The sequence below is a fragment of the Cupressus sempervirens genome, chromosome 10, assembly GCF_028749045.1.
Source record: "Cupressus sempervirens isolate cs-2001-9-10 chromosome 10, ASM2874904v1, whole genome shotgun sequence".
In the NCBI taxonomy this organism is placed as follows: Eukaryota; Viridiplantae; Streptophyta; class Pinopsida; order Cupressales; family Cupressaceae; genus Cupressus; species Cupressus sempervirens.
In genome coordinates, this window is record NC_143127.1 from 984,958,461 (window position 1) to 984,973,421 (window position 14,961).

Sequence of the window (14,961 nt, forward strand, 5' to 3'; positions counted from 1 at the left end):
ATAGTGGCTAAGAGTGGGCCCAGCCAATCTTAACCAATAGCCTGAGACCAATGCATAATAGTGGCCCCAAGATATTGGCTAAGAGTGGCTAGGCTCACTCCTAGCCACTATTAGTCAATGGTTCTAGTGTGCCGATTAAGTTTCGCCCAAGGACACAGTATAGATGATCACCATCTCATTGCAAGGGTATTAAACACATTGTAGATGAAAGCATGTGAACCCCTTGATATTGCCATCTAAAAAGGGTGATTGTGACATATACACAACATGAAGTTTACAGGTTTCAGTGATGGCCAACCCCACCAAGCTTGTGATGGATGGCCAACCCCACCAAGATTGTGATGGATTACTTGGTAATGGAGCAAGTCAGGAACTCAGTCAATACTCATTACCCTACATATGATTCTTCAATGGTACATCGATTAAAGACACATTGTACATCATTTGTTTGGCATAATCTCAGCTCACAATGTAAGTTCCAAATCAACCAGTAGAAACTTTTTGAGTCTTAGGGAGTATGCTCAATGATCTTGTCTAACCTCTAGCCCGTTTATAAGTTATGTTTGAAGAGGATGAGCGAGAAGTGTTTGGCCAAATGCGTAAACGAGTGTTGTCGCTTCAAGAAAAAGTCCATGTCCCTGGTCTGCCATTATTATAAAGTCAAGGGAGTTTTTGATGCCATTATTATAAAGAGAACGTTGCCTGTGATTTATTTGACCAAATTCCTTCAAAGAGTTCGATTAGAAATCTCAGAGGAACTATTTGACAAATTTCCATAAGCAGTAGAAGATATATATTTACGCCTTCTAATAATCTGGTAAAAGCAATTGGGACAGAGCCCGAGCGGATATGCATGCAAAGTGTAGAATTAATAGCTAATTTATACGCATTGTGCCAATATTTTGACAGACTTCTCCCTAAATTAAATGAAAGTGTGGGATCATATACAGTGTACCCTACCATCTTCGTTGCCCGTGCAACTTAGGGACCTTCAATTCAAAATCATTACAAATCCAGTATATAATTCAATCATTGCCTTTGCAATTCAATATACATAAAGGCCAAAAGTTGACAAGTACAAGAACAATTTTATAAGGTAGCTTTATGATATCATTTCCACTCCAACTGGACGATGCATATAGACTTGCAGACAAAGTATTCATGCTCTAAGTCAATTTAAAAAATTGTAAAAGAGATATTTTTTCCAACTGAGTCTCATCTCTATGAATTAAAGGAAAATATCATGGAAAATCAAATGGAAGATGAGAATTCTTTCTAAAAAGATGGTGTCCTAATCAAATTGTGTGGAGGTTTTAGAGAAATCTTTAATTCGACAGATTTGAGATATCAGTCAAGTTCTTTCTTCAAAGGTGTGGAAGATAACATTATCATTCTCTTTGTTGTACTTGAATGGGAATTTGTTAATAGTGACTTTTGTCACTTTTGGTCAAACGTTAACACTTTTAATTTTGGGTTACTTTTGTAGAGTTTAATTTACCTCTCCTAAATTATGTATTTGGGGAGTAGTTATTAACCACAAATGAATAGTTCTTGATGTAAGTCTAGATAGTTTGCTTCCTTAGTCCTATTCTCCTTTAGGACTTGGGCAAGCTTTTCTCTTAGCCTATTAGGGTTTCCTTAGGACCCTAACCTCTATGGGACCTCTATTCTATCCCCCCAATGCTTCCCTACCTAGATACACCAATGGATTTGTTTCTTGCACTCATCAATGCCTCTTCAGGCTATCTTGCCAACTTTAGAATTTGATCCCTCTTGATCATTCCTACCACCTTAAGGAGTGAGGGGTTCCTTTATGAGGTTTTGGACATCATACAACCTTCTGGATACAACACCAACAAGTCTTCTTACTATTTTTTGCAAAACTATCACAATTGCACTAAATAGGCCTAATTGAATTAGACCTCCTATTGGTGATTTTTTTCTTATAGCTCAAAATTTATTTGAACAAGGTGGAAAACAAATCATGGATTCAAATAACCTTTTATAAATCCTAAAGGATTTTTTTTGGGTCTCAGGTTCATAAGTCATCGGTACACCTAAAAGAAACTTTTATGCCTATTTTTAAGGGTTTCCCATTCGAACTAACAACATTGGCTAGGGTCTTCTCAAAGGCTTAACAAAACTTGGCTTGAAACCTTATCCTATGGAATATAGTAATTTTTACTCACCCCTCTTCTTTTTGAAACTCTTGGTTTGAAGTATCTGTCACATTCAAATCTCCCAAACCTTCCTGCAAGCATTGTGATTGCCTAACCAAGTACCTGTGACTTTCCTAGGCCATCAAACTAAAAATAACTATGCATTCCCTTAAGGCCCAAGCATTTATATATGTTATGTAAACTAGATCCATTCCCACTTCACTTAAGGCCATGATGAATCCACAGTAGGAACTCATGGGGGAGCCATTTCTTGTGAAAATTGCCAAGATTGAACCAATACACAAAGTTTTCACAAAAGATTTTCAAAAACTAATTTCAAATGAACTTCTAAAATTTAGAAATATGAAACAAGAAGAACAATAGAATCATTAACTACACTAATCCAAAACAAAAACTCCAACTTCGATCCATTATTTTGAATATGAAAACTGAAACATGTAAAACTGTCAAAACTGGGGCAGAATTCTTATTTTTTAATCACTAAAATTTCCTCTTACAATATCTAAGCCTTGGAATTGATTATTTCGTGGTTTTTATAATTCTAACAAGAGGTTCCAAATAAATATGGCAACCATCAACCTCACAACCATGACATATGCAATTTTTGCTCAAAAATTGTCAAGCAACTTTTCAAAGTTGCTAACAACTTTTGCAATTTTGCAATTTTTGAACATTTATCACTTGGATCCTTCCAGTTAGGTCTCACATGGTCGATTAATGGTTTCTAGGCATGATCTTTCCTTTAGTGCATCAATCCATAGGTTTTTTCCATTTTTCCCTATTTGACAAATCTGTCAATATTTGACATCTTTCTCATTTCTTGCTCCAAATGATATGTAAGATCTCCAATCTATGCAATGGGATGTAATAACATCCTGGATGAAAAGATAATTTAAAAACCATACCTTCCTCATGCATTTATGGTCCTAGACCCATAACCCCTAACACAAGCAACACTAAACAAGCAACCCAAAATCTCCTAGAAAGGAAACTATTAGAAATAGATAATACTAAGAAGGGCGGGTGAATCAGTATTCTACAAACTTTTTCCCACAGCTAAATATTGTTACTTACTTTATAACTTCCATATGAAAGTAAACCAACAATGTTTGACAATAAATATAACCATACACATAGATAACAAATAACACCATTATTTGTTAACTAGGGTAACCTTGACCAAGGGAAAATTTCGGTGAGGATGATACCCACTAGATGATTCACTAAACAATAGCATCCTATTAAAGATATTGACCCTATTAGGAGTCTATGAAATACATATAGTGTCTCGAGTCCCTGTTAGGAGACTAGGCCTTGTTAGAAGCCTTAACCCTGATAGGAGTTGGTAGAACAAATATAATGTATGCAAGAAGAGTTGACTGCCCCTGACAAGTCTCTAAAAGGCCATTATTCGAAGATCCTTTTTATCTTGTTTTAAGACAATTATCTTGCAGAAACTTTTATGACCCTATAGTTTTAAGTGAATGAACTTTTGTTTTTATGAATATGTTATCTATATGTTAAGACATGAAGATTGAAGTATAGATAGTTCATATATGTTGTGTTTTCTTGAATCTATGGACTTCTATGGTATAATGAAAGAATATTACATGTTGATAAATGTTTCTGTATCCATGCTATGTTTGGGTAGATTCCTTCCTGTAGCCATAGGATTTTCAAAGAGTGATAGTTTGAATATTATACATTTTCTAACATTGATGATGAAATGAATATATGTATGTGGAAGTTGTACGCATTCAATTTTTTGTAGGTACTTGCCACACGTATTCAAAATCAACACTTCAATGCTAAATCAAAGTCAAATAGATTATTGAATCACTGCAACGAGAAGATTATTTGTGATTTCTGTTATGGTGGCACACAAATATAGCTCCCTCAACCTGCTATATTCTTGGAGGAGTTAAATTGTGATTAATGATATTTATGTTGTAAACTTTATGAATCTTTAATTGATCCTCATTGATGGAGTGATCATAGAAGTAGGAGGTTGTTGTAGTTTTCTTTTAAATAATGCCTATTGTAGCTTTGAAAGAAGTTTTTCTAGGAGAAAGATAGAATAGATTGATTTTCATAACAACATCATGTAATCTTGTTTTTAATCAAATGTAATCTTTTACTATGAATGAATAGAATACAAAGTTCAAGTCCACATCTTCTATCTTGATTCTTTTCTATTCACTATGTTTGAGTTTTAAAACTACTAAGCAACAAAATGCTCAATACCAAAATGACATCACTCATACAATCTAAGGACTAGCCAATTCCTATTAACAATTATATGCGCAAACCATTTGGACCCAACATCAACAAAACCAAGGGTGGTTTTCTTCTCTTTAGGCTTTGCAAAACCAGGGTGGGTATACCCAGGGATGATTCAAGACTAGGAAACATTGTAAGAGAATTATTTTAGTTTCATTCTTATTCTCATCTCATATCCTCTAATACATGCATAATTCTTGACAATTTGATAAACACATCCCATATAATAGATCCGGCCAAAAATTCTTCTATAGATCTGCATGAGTTCTCAGCAATAGTGGCTAACTGAAGCTAAAACATTCCATGCAAACAAGTACAGGCCAACTTTGAAAATCTTCAAGAAATAAAAGTAAAATTGATTATAATTTTGCATTTGAAAACCATTTATGACACATTTCTCTTCCAGCTGAATCAATTTGACCATTGCCTAATCCATTGGGGTTTAGAGTCTACTACAAATCCTTAGATCTAATTTGTTGCCTTACAACAAATATTATCAACAATTCTTATAAGAATTCATCATTCAAAAATCATTTCCACTACTACAGCAACCTTATCAAATTCATCAAAGCTTTTACTTAATCCATTAAACTAATAGCAGTGATGAACAGATATACAACCTAACTGGATTGCATTCATTTGCACAAGCCTTTACTCACACAATATCAAGATAACCAAGTAATCAAAAGGAGAAAAAATTCAAAAAGAACTGATATGGGGACAGCTCATAATTTGTATTCATTTTCTTTGAAAATTATATACATTTACAGTAAACTCAGAATGACCTTAGGAAGAAACACAAATATCATTCTATTATTCATGTATTCTCAGGAACTAACAGAGAAAATACATCATAAACTTGCTCCAAACATTGGACCAAAAAAAATAGACTAAGTATTTCACCTAGAAACAATAGAATTCAGACCTCCTCTCTAACCTTGGAATCTCACTTATATAGTGTGAGATGCAACAAACTTCAGGCTAAGAGAAATTGATAGGTGTCCTTCAAAAAGTTTTACATACACCCATCACAACAAGACAAAACTGTGAATAACAGAAAGACTGCTACATCGAACATTCCTTTGTCGGCCCACTTCTGTTATTCCCTTTGGAAAGAAAAAATATTATAATTAGATTCCTTTAGCACTCTAGTTCCTCAGGATAGGTGGCCATCAAATGTGACAGTGATGAGTCATCTTCTGCTACCTGAAAATCCTCTTTGTCTTTATCATTAGTGGCAGAGGTGGCTTCTACTTTTGTACCCTCTTCTTTATCATCATCCTTCACCTCATCATCTCCTTCTATTTTCTCTGTAGGCATAAGCTCTTCCTTCAATTTATTATAGGTAGTGTCCTCCGGCGAGTCAAAATTTAGAACTTCTCTTTGTACAATTACTAAAAAAATTGTTGTTGCCTCTATATCAACAAAATCTTTTCTGATGGAGTTATAGAATATCTAGACTTTTACCAACTCCTCATTTATCATTGCCCATAAAAATTGTCTAGTTTCATTTATAACTTTATTTATCCTTTCACAAAAAATCTCATCCAACTCCCTTTTCCATTCCTCCTTTTCCTTCACTTTATCAACAGTCTTTAATGCACAAGGGAATAAATCAAACTTTTCTGCAATATACTTGGAAAAACAAATAGTTAGTCTTTTTTGAAAAGAATTTTGCTTATCATCAAATCCTTGAAATTTATTCAATAAGTCAAAGATTTTTTCTATTTGACGACAAGGCAGCTGGATGACAGATATAATAGTGATATCTTCATTTCTCTCTGTCCATTTCTGCACAAGGGGTCTAAATATAGCTTCATCTCTCTTCAATTCATCCCTGATGGATGCAATCCTTGCCAATAAGTCAAAAAATTGATGACCACTCAATTCTATCTATTAAATACATTATACCCTGTCTTATTTTCTCTTCAAATTGATTATTTAGTTCTATATGCAATGCATACAACTTATTTTTTTCTTCTTCAAAATCTTATGTGATGTAGAACTGTGGCCTTTCAAGGGTATCTGGTACCTCAACAATTGGAGTGGACTTGAAAGGTTCAATAGGTGGCCTGGGAGGGTATATAATCTTGGGTCTACTAGATTCTTCTACTTTTCTTTTCCCAAGTATCTTCTCGATTTGAGATACTTTGTTTCCAATGACTGTATCTACATACCCCTTTCCTCATATGCTTTCAAAACTTCCTCAAACCTAGCATTGAGTTGGGAAAATCTATCTTCTTCCTGGCCAGATACAACACTACTAAATTTTAGCATCTCTAAGGCCATTCCTATTATCTGCTTACTACCTACCTCACTAGCCCTAAAAACTATCAACGCACCAGTATGCTCCGCAGTGGAAATTTCTTGCATTATGGTCTTGTCACTTTTTTCAATTGACCAAATAACAAGGGCTTGGTGGTCATCACTAAATTTGACTCCTCTATGAGCCTGTAATACCTCTTCTTCAGTTTTAAATTAGACATCATTTTGCTTCCTTACTGAATCAAAAGCCATCGTGTTCACTATATCCCATTCTGGAAAAATAAGGACTCGTGACTGTTTAATTACTTGCCTACCGGCCTCAAGGGTAAATTGAGCAAAATCTTTCAAAAATTTAGACTTTATCTCCTTGTTGATAGTAGAATCCGATTTATCAGGTTGTTCTGTCTTTATTTTTTCAGAAGTCTTTTCAAGATTTCTTATAGTTAGCCTCCACAAAAATTGTGCAAATGCTCTAGACTTCACAAAATTCTCATCATTAACAAACCTCTCAAAGGTTTGGGCAACTATAGGGTCAATTTTCTTACCTTGGTAATCAGCAACAGTTAAATCCAAGTTGTAGGTGGTTCTTGAGGCTCTCCAATCTCCAAATTTGTGGAGGTAACAATCACATCTCCCTCTCCACCAATTTGTCTAAGTTGTTCTCTCAGAGATGTTCCATCATCAATTATGATTAGAGACTGGCTTGGGGAATATTGTTCCACTTGGGAAGAAGATCCTTGCTCTAAATTTTGTCTTTTTGGAGCACTGGCTGCAGGTGGGCTTTCTAGCCTTGGTCTTTGCTGAGGGGGAGCCTGTTGCACATTCTGGATCATTACATATCCTGCCCTTTTCTACAAAGTGTACTGACCAGGAGACACCACATTTCTACTATTTATTCTCTTCAACACCTTTGCAGCCTTGTCTGGATGAGCCTTGACATATGCATCCTTCTTCTCATTCATGGCTTGTATTATCACAGCAAAATTATTCATTAATGCCTACATCTTGGCTCCCCAATATTTATCTTCTTTCAATGGATCATAATGGATCCCAAAAGCATTAATGAATTCTAGGGTTTTACTATATACTATCCATTTCTCCTTTCTCAATTCCTGTTCTTGTAGAGTAAAAACATTTCTAATCACATCCTCTGGATTGTATACTTGTTGCACCATGCAGGAAGCTTTTATTCTTTCTCTTAAGAGATCATAAAATCCTTCAGGGTCAATAAACTTGGCATGAGACTCTGTCATGTTATATCTATCTAAGAATAAATTCAAATGCTTCCAGCCTTTCTTTGCAAAAACAAAATCATGTGCCACAGTAACAATTGGAAAAAAATGTGCCCTTCTTAGGCAATTTCCTCTCATCTATAGTGCTTATTTTCCATAACAACTCAGCTATTCCTATCTTCAAAGGCACATGAAATGGCAGCACATGAGGCTTTCCCAGGAAGCCATATACTCTTATAACTGTTGAAACATTATAGGGAATGATATCCTACCAATTATGACTATCCAGTATCCCTTTTACATGGTCCTTGGGTCTGACCAATTCTAACAGTGTTTGTGGAATTCTAGTGTTGTCTCCTCTCAAAATAAATCTAAGCTTAGATGCAAAATATCTATCAAACCTCACATAACTATCACCTGTGGCTTCCGAAGTCATATCCACACTCCACAACTATACAAAATTCCTCTCGCCAATTCTAGTTGTCTCTAGCTCCATGCCCTTGGAGAAAAAAGTAAATCCCTTGTACAAGCATACATGCATAAGAAATGAATACCAATAGAATGGTTTGTTCACTTTTCCCCTTGCTATTCCCACCAAACCATTGTGAATCTCCTTTGCAAGGAAGGTAGCAAAATCTAGAATAGTGCTCATCCCAAATTGAAGAGTTTGAGGCATTATGAGGACAATCGAGCCTGGGATCTGCTCGACTTCATCCATTCCAAAGATTTTATAAAGAGAAACATACAATGCCTGAGCCCTAGGGTTAAAATGTCTTTTTAGTAATGGCTCAGGTGTGCTAGCAGTAATCACAGACAAGGTTCCAACTTTAGCAGCATGCTCCTGCAATGGCCCTATCCTCAAGTATATTCTTTGTGCATCATATCTTGCTTGCAAATCATCCATATCAATGATTTCATGTATAGCGTGGTTAGGGTTAAGGTCAAAAACTTCACTGAACAGCTCAGAGAAAACCCTAAAAAGATTCACTCCAGAATGATTCTTCACCCAACTTGTAATAGGATCATATTTTTTAGCCAGGTCAGTCAATAGATCCCTATCAAAGAAAACTATAGGGACTATTAATTTTCCAATGTCAAATTCCTAGACATTGCTCATGGGGGTATCTAAATTCCTTTCTGAGAACCATTTTTTGAACAATTGCAAACCTCCCATAGATACTTGGGCATCTCTTACCTAGTTTTCCTGATCATAGAAACTCTTAGCCACAACTACCCTAGGGTTCTTAGGAATGAATTCCCTCCCGTTAGTTATTTCATTTACTGATAAGGGAAATTGTTCTAGGAAATCATCATGCACAGCCCTTTTTAAATAATCAATTTGCCCAAAAAATTCCTTTCGTTGAGTCATTTTAAAATTTCACACTCTTACAACAACAAATTCTTGATTTTTACAGGTTACAAATTACTTACCCGCTAAATTTTCCCTTCTTTCTCTGCAATTTTCTTTGCAAATTCACTGAAACCCTTGAGAAATTATGTGCCCTTTCTTTGGAAATCTTTTTCACTCTGAGAAAATCTGCGATTATGTGCTTCAATAATGGTGATTTTTCATATTATACTAGTGCATTGAGGTCGCATGAAGGAAACTTTAAGTCATATTAATTCCTATAACTGTTAGTTTCGTATTATATTTCAAATTTGAATTTGACCTATTGATCTCCCAAAGATCAGATGCCTTTATTTCAAAAGTAAAATGCCTTTTAGAAAATTCAAGCCCCCAGCCACGCATCAAAAGGGTGCATGCCTGCATCACTTAAAATTCCTGCAACTTCTTATTGCAAGCATGTGCTATCCATCAATCTTTCCTAGATCGACAGTGGGCCAACATCCTTTTCTCTGATGGCCCACTTAGCTGACTTAACCAATCAAATATCATCCTTTTACAACATGCTCTGATAGATTTGGCTGCAGCATTTAAACTTTCAGCGCTCATGACATCACTGCTTTCAACTTGGCATACCTGTCACGTTCCACCAATGAGTGCACTTTACTTCATCTGACCTTTCCAGCATGGCATAACTCAGCATTCCCTTTAAGTCTTCGTCCCACTGAGCCTGCTTGCCCACATTATTTAAATGTCGAGAAAGTCCATATTGTGAGGAAGCGCTAACCCTAGATCTTATTTAGATTGACAGTGATCACATATCTTCTGTGACTGTAACATCTAGTCAGCTAGTCAGACTAATGAGACGCTTTCTCTATACTCCAACTCATCTGACCAGTACCACATAAGACAAGTTGCTACTATCTTCTGAGCAAGGCCGGCCCATGATGTCATACTATGCCACACGTCGCATTTATGCTTCCTTGCAATATTTAACATTTGTGCACTTTATTATTGTGGGCATGTGCTAGCCCTCGATTCTTTGCAAGATCAACAATCAGGAGCTCTAAGCTATAAAATAATACCTTTATTAAAGAACAGGCCAATGATATTGTAGGAATTTCAAAATGTGTGTGAGAATACTGACAACTCTGCAAAAAGTCTGACTAAATCTGACAACCACGAACCTTTTTTTGATGCATTGAAAATGAAACGTCAGCAAGGGCTACGTGTTGAAAAGGTGCTTGCCCACAATATTTAAATACCTTGTAGCTCCATATTGCGAGAATGTGATGGTCGTTGATCTGATCAAGACCAACAGTCACACAAAGTCTGTGTTACATAAGACCTTTTCAAAATAAAATAATGCAATTTTTGAAAACTTCATAAGGTTTATCGGAAGATTAAAAAGGTCATTCTTACTTAAATAAACCTTTAACATAGAAATGTCCCGCCAAAACTTATTTAAAATGATACTTCCTAAGGTTTTCATAGGCTAAGGCCAAACAAGGCAAGGCCCAAAGTTATTTGGTGAATTTTTTTGCCTAGGGTTTATTGACCAAATTTCAAAATACTTGGAGTGAATATTTAGGGTTTTTCACTGCTGAATACAACAAAACAAGGGTGGTGAAAAACTAGGCCAACACACTCATCCATGGGGGCCCACTTGGTGATTGAACTATGTTATTATAATAGATTTCATTTCCTTGTTTGTTTCTTTGCAAAGTAGAATTTTGTTGTTTATGCAACCATTGATAACAAAATCAGTGAACTATTCATGTAGCATAGGTGCATAGATAGATTTACTATTTGCAACATTACTCTAAGCTCTAAGATAAGATGTTGTTTCAATTTCTAGCTTAAGTCTCCTTCAACATTTCATCTTGTTTTAGTTGTAATGACTTAACGAGGAATCAAAACATATACTTTGCAGCCACCCTCTCAAGCTTACGCTCCTGGGTTGACAAAATAAAATGAAGTCAGTATGTTATTCTTAGGAAAAAACATGATTATATCCAATCATGAAGTCACTATGAAAGGATGTCCAATTCTTTGTTACTGAGGTATTAAGCTTATCGGCCAGCCCCAACATGCAATAATACAATTCAATTCTTCACAAGATAGGTATACATACAATACCTGCTTTCCTATTGTAACTCACACTTGCTCTAATCAAACATTAGATTTTGCATCACATAATGTTTGCATGATAGTTTGAATCACAATTACAACATCTCACAATTTCACATTAATTGTACATGCTTAACACTAACTGTGCAATATAAGATCTTACTATACCTTGCACATTCATAAAACTCTACTTAGTCAACCTTCATGAGTTCACACGCTTGACATAATATAAAATAACTTATGGATTAATATCCACATAGTTAGCTCACAATAACTTAGTAATTATTTTGTAACCAAAATAACTCTTCAATCCGTACAACTCTGTTCACTAATATGCTTTGTTCTACTCTATTAAATACTTGCACTAGTATTTTAATCATATTTTGCGTTGTATAGTCTGTACACATCTATGCCACATCATCATGATAGTGTCATGAATCTTTCCTTAACTGTGCAAGAGCTAACTCCCAATGAGTCATTAGTACATTTAAGATGTGTTCTCTGTACTGTTGCAAATTGTCTAACACTTTGACAATTTTCTAATGCTAAATGCATAAATGAAATACATAATACATGTTGTCATAGATGAAAAACATCAAGACATCTATTTGACCATATTTCCAACAATCTCCCCCTTTGGCATTAATGACAACATTTGAAAAAATTGGCTAAAACCCAAAATGATGTCATGCATAACAAAAACAAAAGTAAAGTAACTATGAAAAAATGCCTTCAAGAAATAACAATTTTATTCATGTTTTGATGGATCATACATTCCTTATCACTCCTTTACATTGATACATACATAAGCTCCCCCTTACATATACATTTATATCGTTAAAAATTTCTCTGTATAATACTCCCCCTTTGACATCAATGACAAAGGTGTCAAAACTGTATCACAAAATTTGTTGCCTGTTGATGATCAGCTCATCATTTAGGATATACAATCTGCAAAAATCAATCTTCAATTTGTCTAAGTCCTTCTAGTTAACTTGTATTGTATCTAATATATTGATGAGTGTGCAAAGTGCATAAGATGTCACTTCAACTACGCTCATGAAAGTATAAGAAAATTTGTCATAGGATGTCTTCGCTACCAGAAATTCCTCCAACTGCCTCTGTAAAATGACAAATTTGGGTGTCAAATATTCTCTGAGAATAAAGAATCTCCTTATTACCTTGTCCTTGTCAAATTCAATGTCTCTGATATCATTATGAATCTTCTCAATTTCAATCTCTGAATCTTCAATTTTGACCTTTGGTTGCCACAATCTGATAGTGAGTGTTTGAAGCTCACTTATATGGCCTTTGATCTTTGCATCAAAATTAGATAAGTAATTGTACAACACTACACATTATCCATACAACTTCATACCATCAACTAAGCTTTTCCTTATCTCATTTATATATTCATCTAAGGTATTCATGTCATTCTTGATATTTGTGCATATTGTGTCAAATATTGATGCATCATGTTATGTTTGTGCTTGCACTGCTACTACTTGAGCTAAGGTTGTGAACTCCTTTTCAAAGGTATTCACCAACTCTTTTTCCTTAACCTGCAAGTCTAAATTTTCTATAGTTGAGGAAATTATCTTCTACATTCATTCCAAGCCTTCAGCAAGAGTCTTCTCTAAAGACTTAATAGATTTATTCTTCTCAAACAACTTGCTCAAGGTGCCCATCAATTCTTTCTAATCTTCATTATCAGAAAGAATAGGTACAGTTTTTGATGTTCCAACTATTGATACTACTAAAGGTACAATTTATCTTTTCTTTCCTCTTCTTTCTTCTTTTCCTCATCCTCTTTCCTTACATCCTCTTCTTTCTTCCTCTTTTCATCTACTTCTTTCTTCTTCTGTTCTCCTCTTGTTTCTTCTTCTTCTCTTTTGCTTTCATTTTCTCCTCCTCTTCTTCTTTCCTATTTGTTTCTTCTTCTACTTTTCTCTTCTTTTGTTCTTCTACTTTCCTCTTTTGTTCATTTTATTTTCTATTCTTTTCTTCTTCTTCTTGCTTCCTCTTTCCCTACTCTTCCTTCTTCTTATTTTCTTCTTCCTCATCATTTGAGCTACTATATGCAGTGATATTGCCAACAATAGATTGGCCAAATTGCGCAATGGAATTTTGTTTGACATCTACTATTATGTACATACTATCCACTTGCATGGATTCAGTTCCCATAACAATGTGAGGTGGTGAAAGTGCCTGCTATGTCTCCTCTACATCTTTTTTAGTCTGTACATATACTGGACTATCAACTTTGATCTATGAACTCACCTTAGGTAATGAGGACATATATTTTAATATAGCCTCTAGTGTCTCTTGCCTAACATCCTCATAATTTCCTCCCATCAGAATAATTTCTCTTCTTTTGTTCCTCAGTAAGGGCTCAATACCCTTCAAAATCTATTTGATTCTTCTTTGGATTTAACATCACATAGTTTATTTATAGTTGTGATCCTCATGTTCAAATCTTCCTCTAATACTATTTTCTTCCTATCTACCAACCTATTGTATAGGTCTTCAGGAATCTTATTTTGTATACTCTTAAACCTTTTATTCTTCAAAATCATATTTCTTATAACAACATTCTCTAACTATCTTCTATCCATATTATTGTACATACTATAAAATTTATTCAACTAAACAAAATTATCATCATTAATAATCTATATGTTCAAATTTTCTACCTTAGGTTTCCATGCTTTCTTGCCTGTTGTTGTCCTTTCTTCCTATGCATCTTGTTCAATAGGTTTATCTTTAGCATCATCTTATGAACTCTCAGAACTACTTATTTGCATGGTCTTTCTCCTTTTTCTAGGTCCACTAGCATTCTGCTTGACATTTTTCTTTGCTTGTGGTATAGGTTCTTGCTTAACCTTTACCAATCTACTAGACTTCTTCTGCACAAAAGGTGCATCCACCTATGGTTGTCTCCTTGTCTGTTCATGTTGAACTCTTACTAGTTGCACTTATACAACTATTGCATAAGGTGCAATAGGAGCTTGTGCACAACGTTGTGCCATAGTTACTCCTTCTAAAGGTGTTGCCATAGAAATACAAGTCACTTCCAATAGTTCAGTTTGACCACTGGCCTTCATCTCCAATACTATTCCTTTAAACTCATTAAACTCTTCTCTTGTCATGCAAGATTCCTTGAGAATAGAATCTATCTCTTTTTCAACCTTTTTCTTTCTCTCTTTACTATATAGTTCAGACTGAATTATTCTTGATCTCTCATCATAGGTTCCCCATCTAGGACATTCTGTATCCTACTCAGATTCAAGTATGATATGTGCATATCCTTCAATCATCTCTATGCTCATCTCATAGCCCATAGGCTCAATGAATTTTATTCTGGGAATGATTACTTTCACGTAGGTGTTGTTAGTCTCCACCATGAAGCACAAATCATCCTTATACTTTTCCACCATAGAAGGAGGTATCCTATACCTTAGTTTCATCTGAGATTGGAAACCCTTCATCAATCTATCTATGTAATTATCTCATATATTTTCAAGCTTCA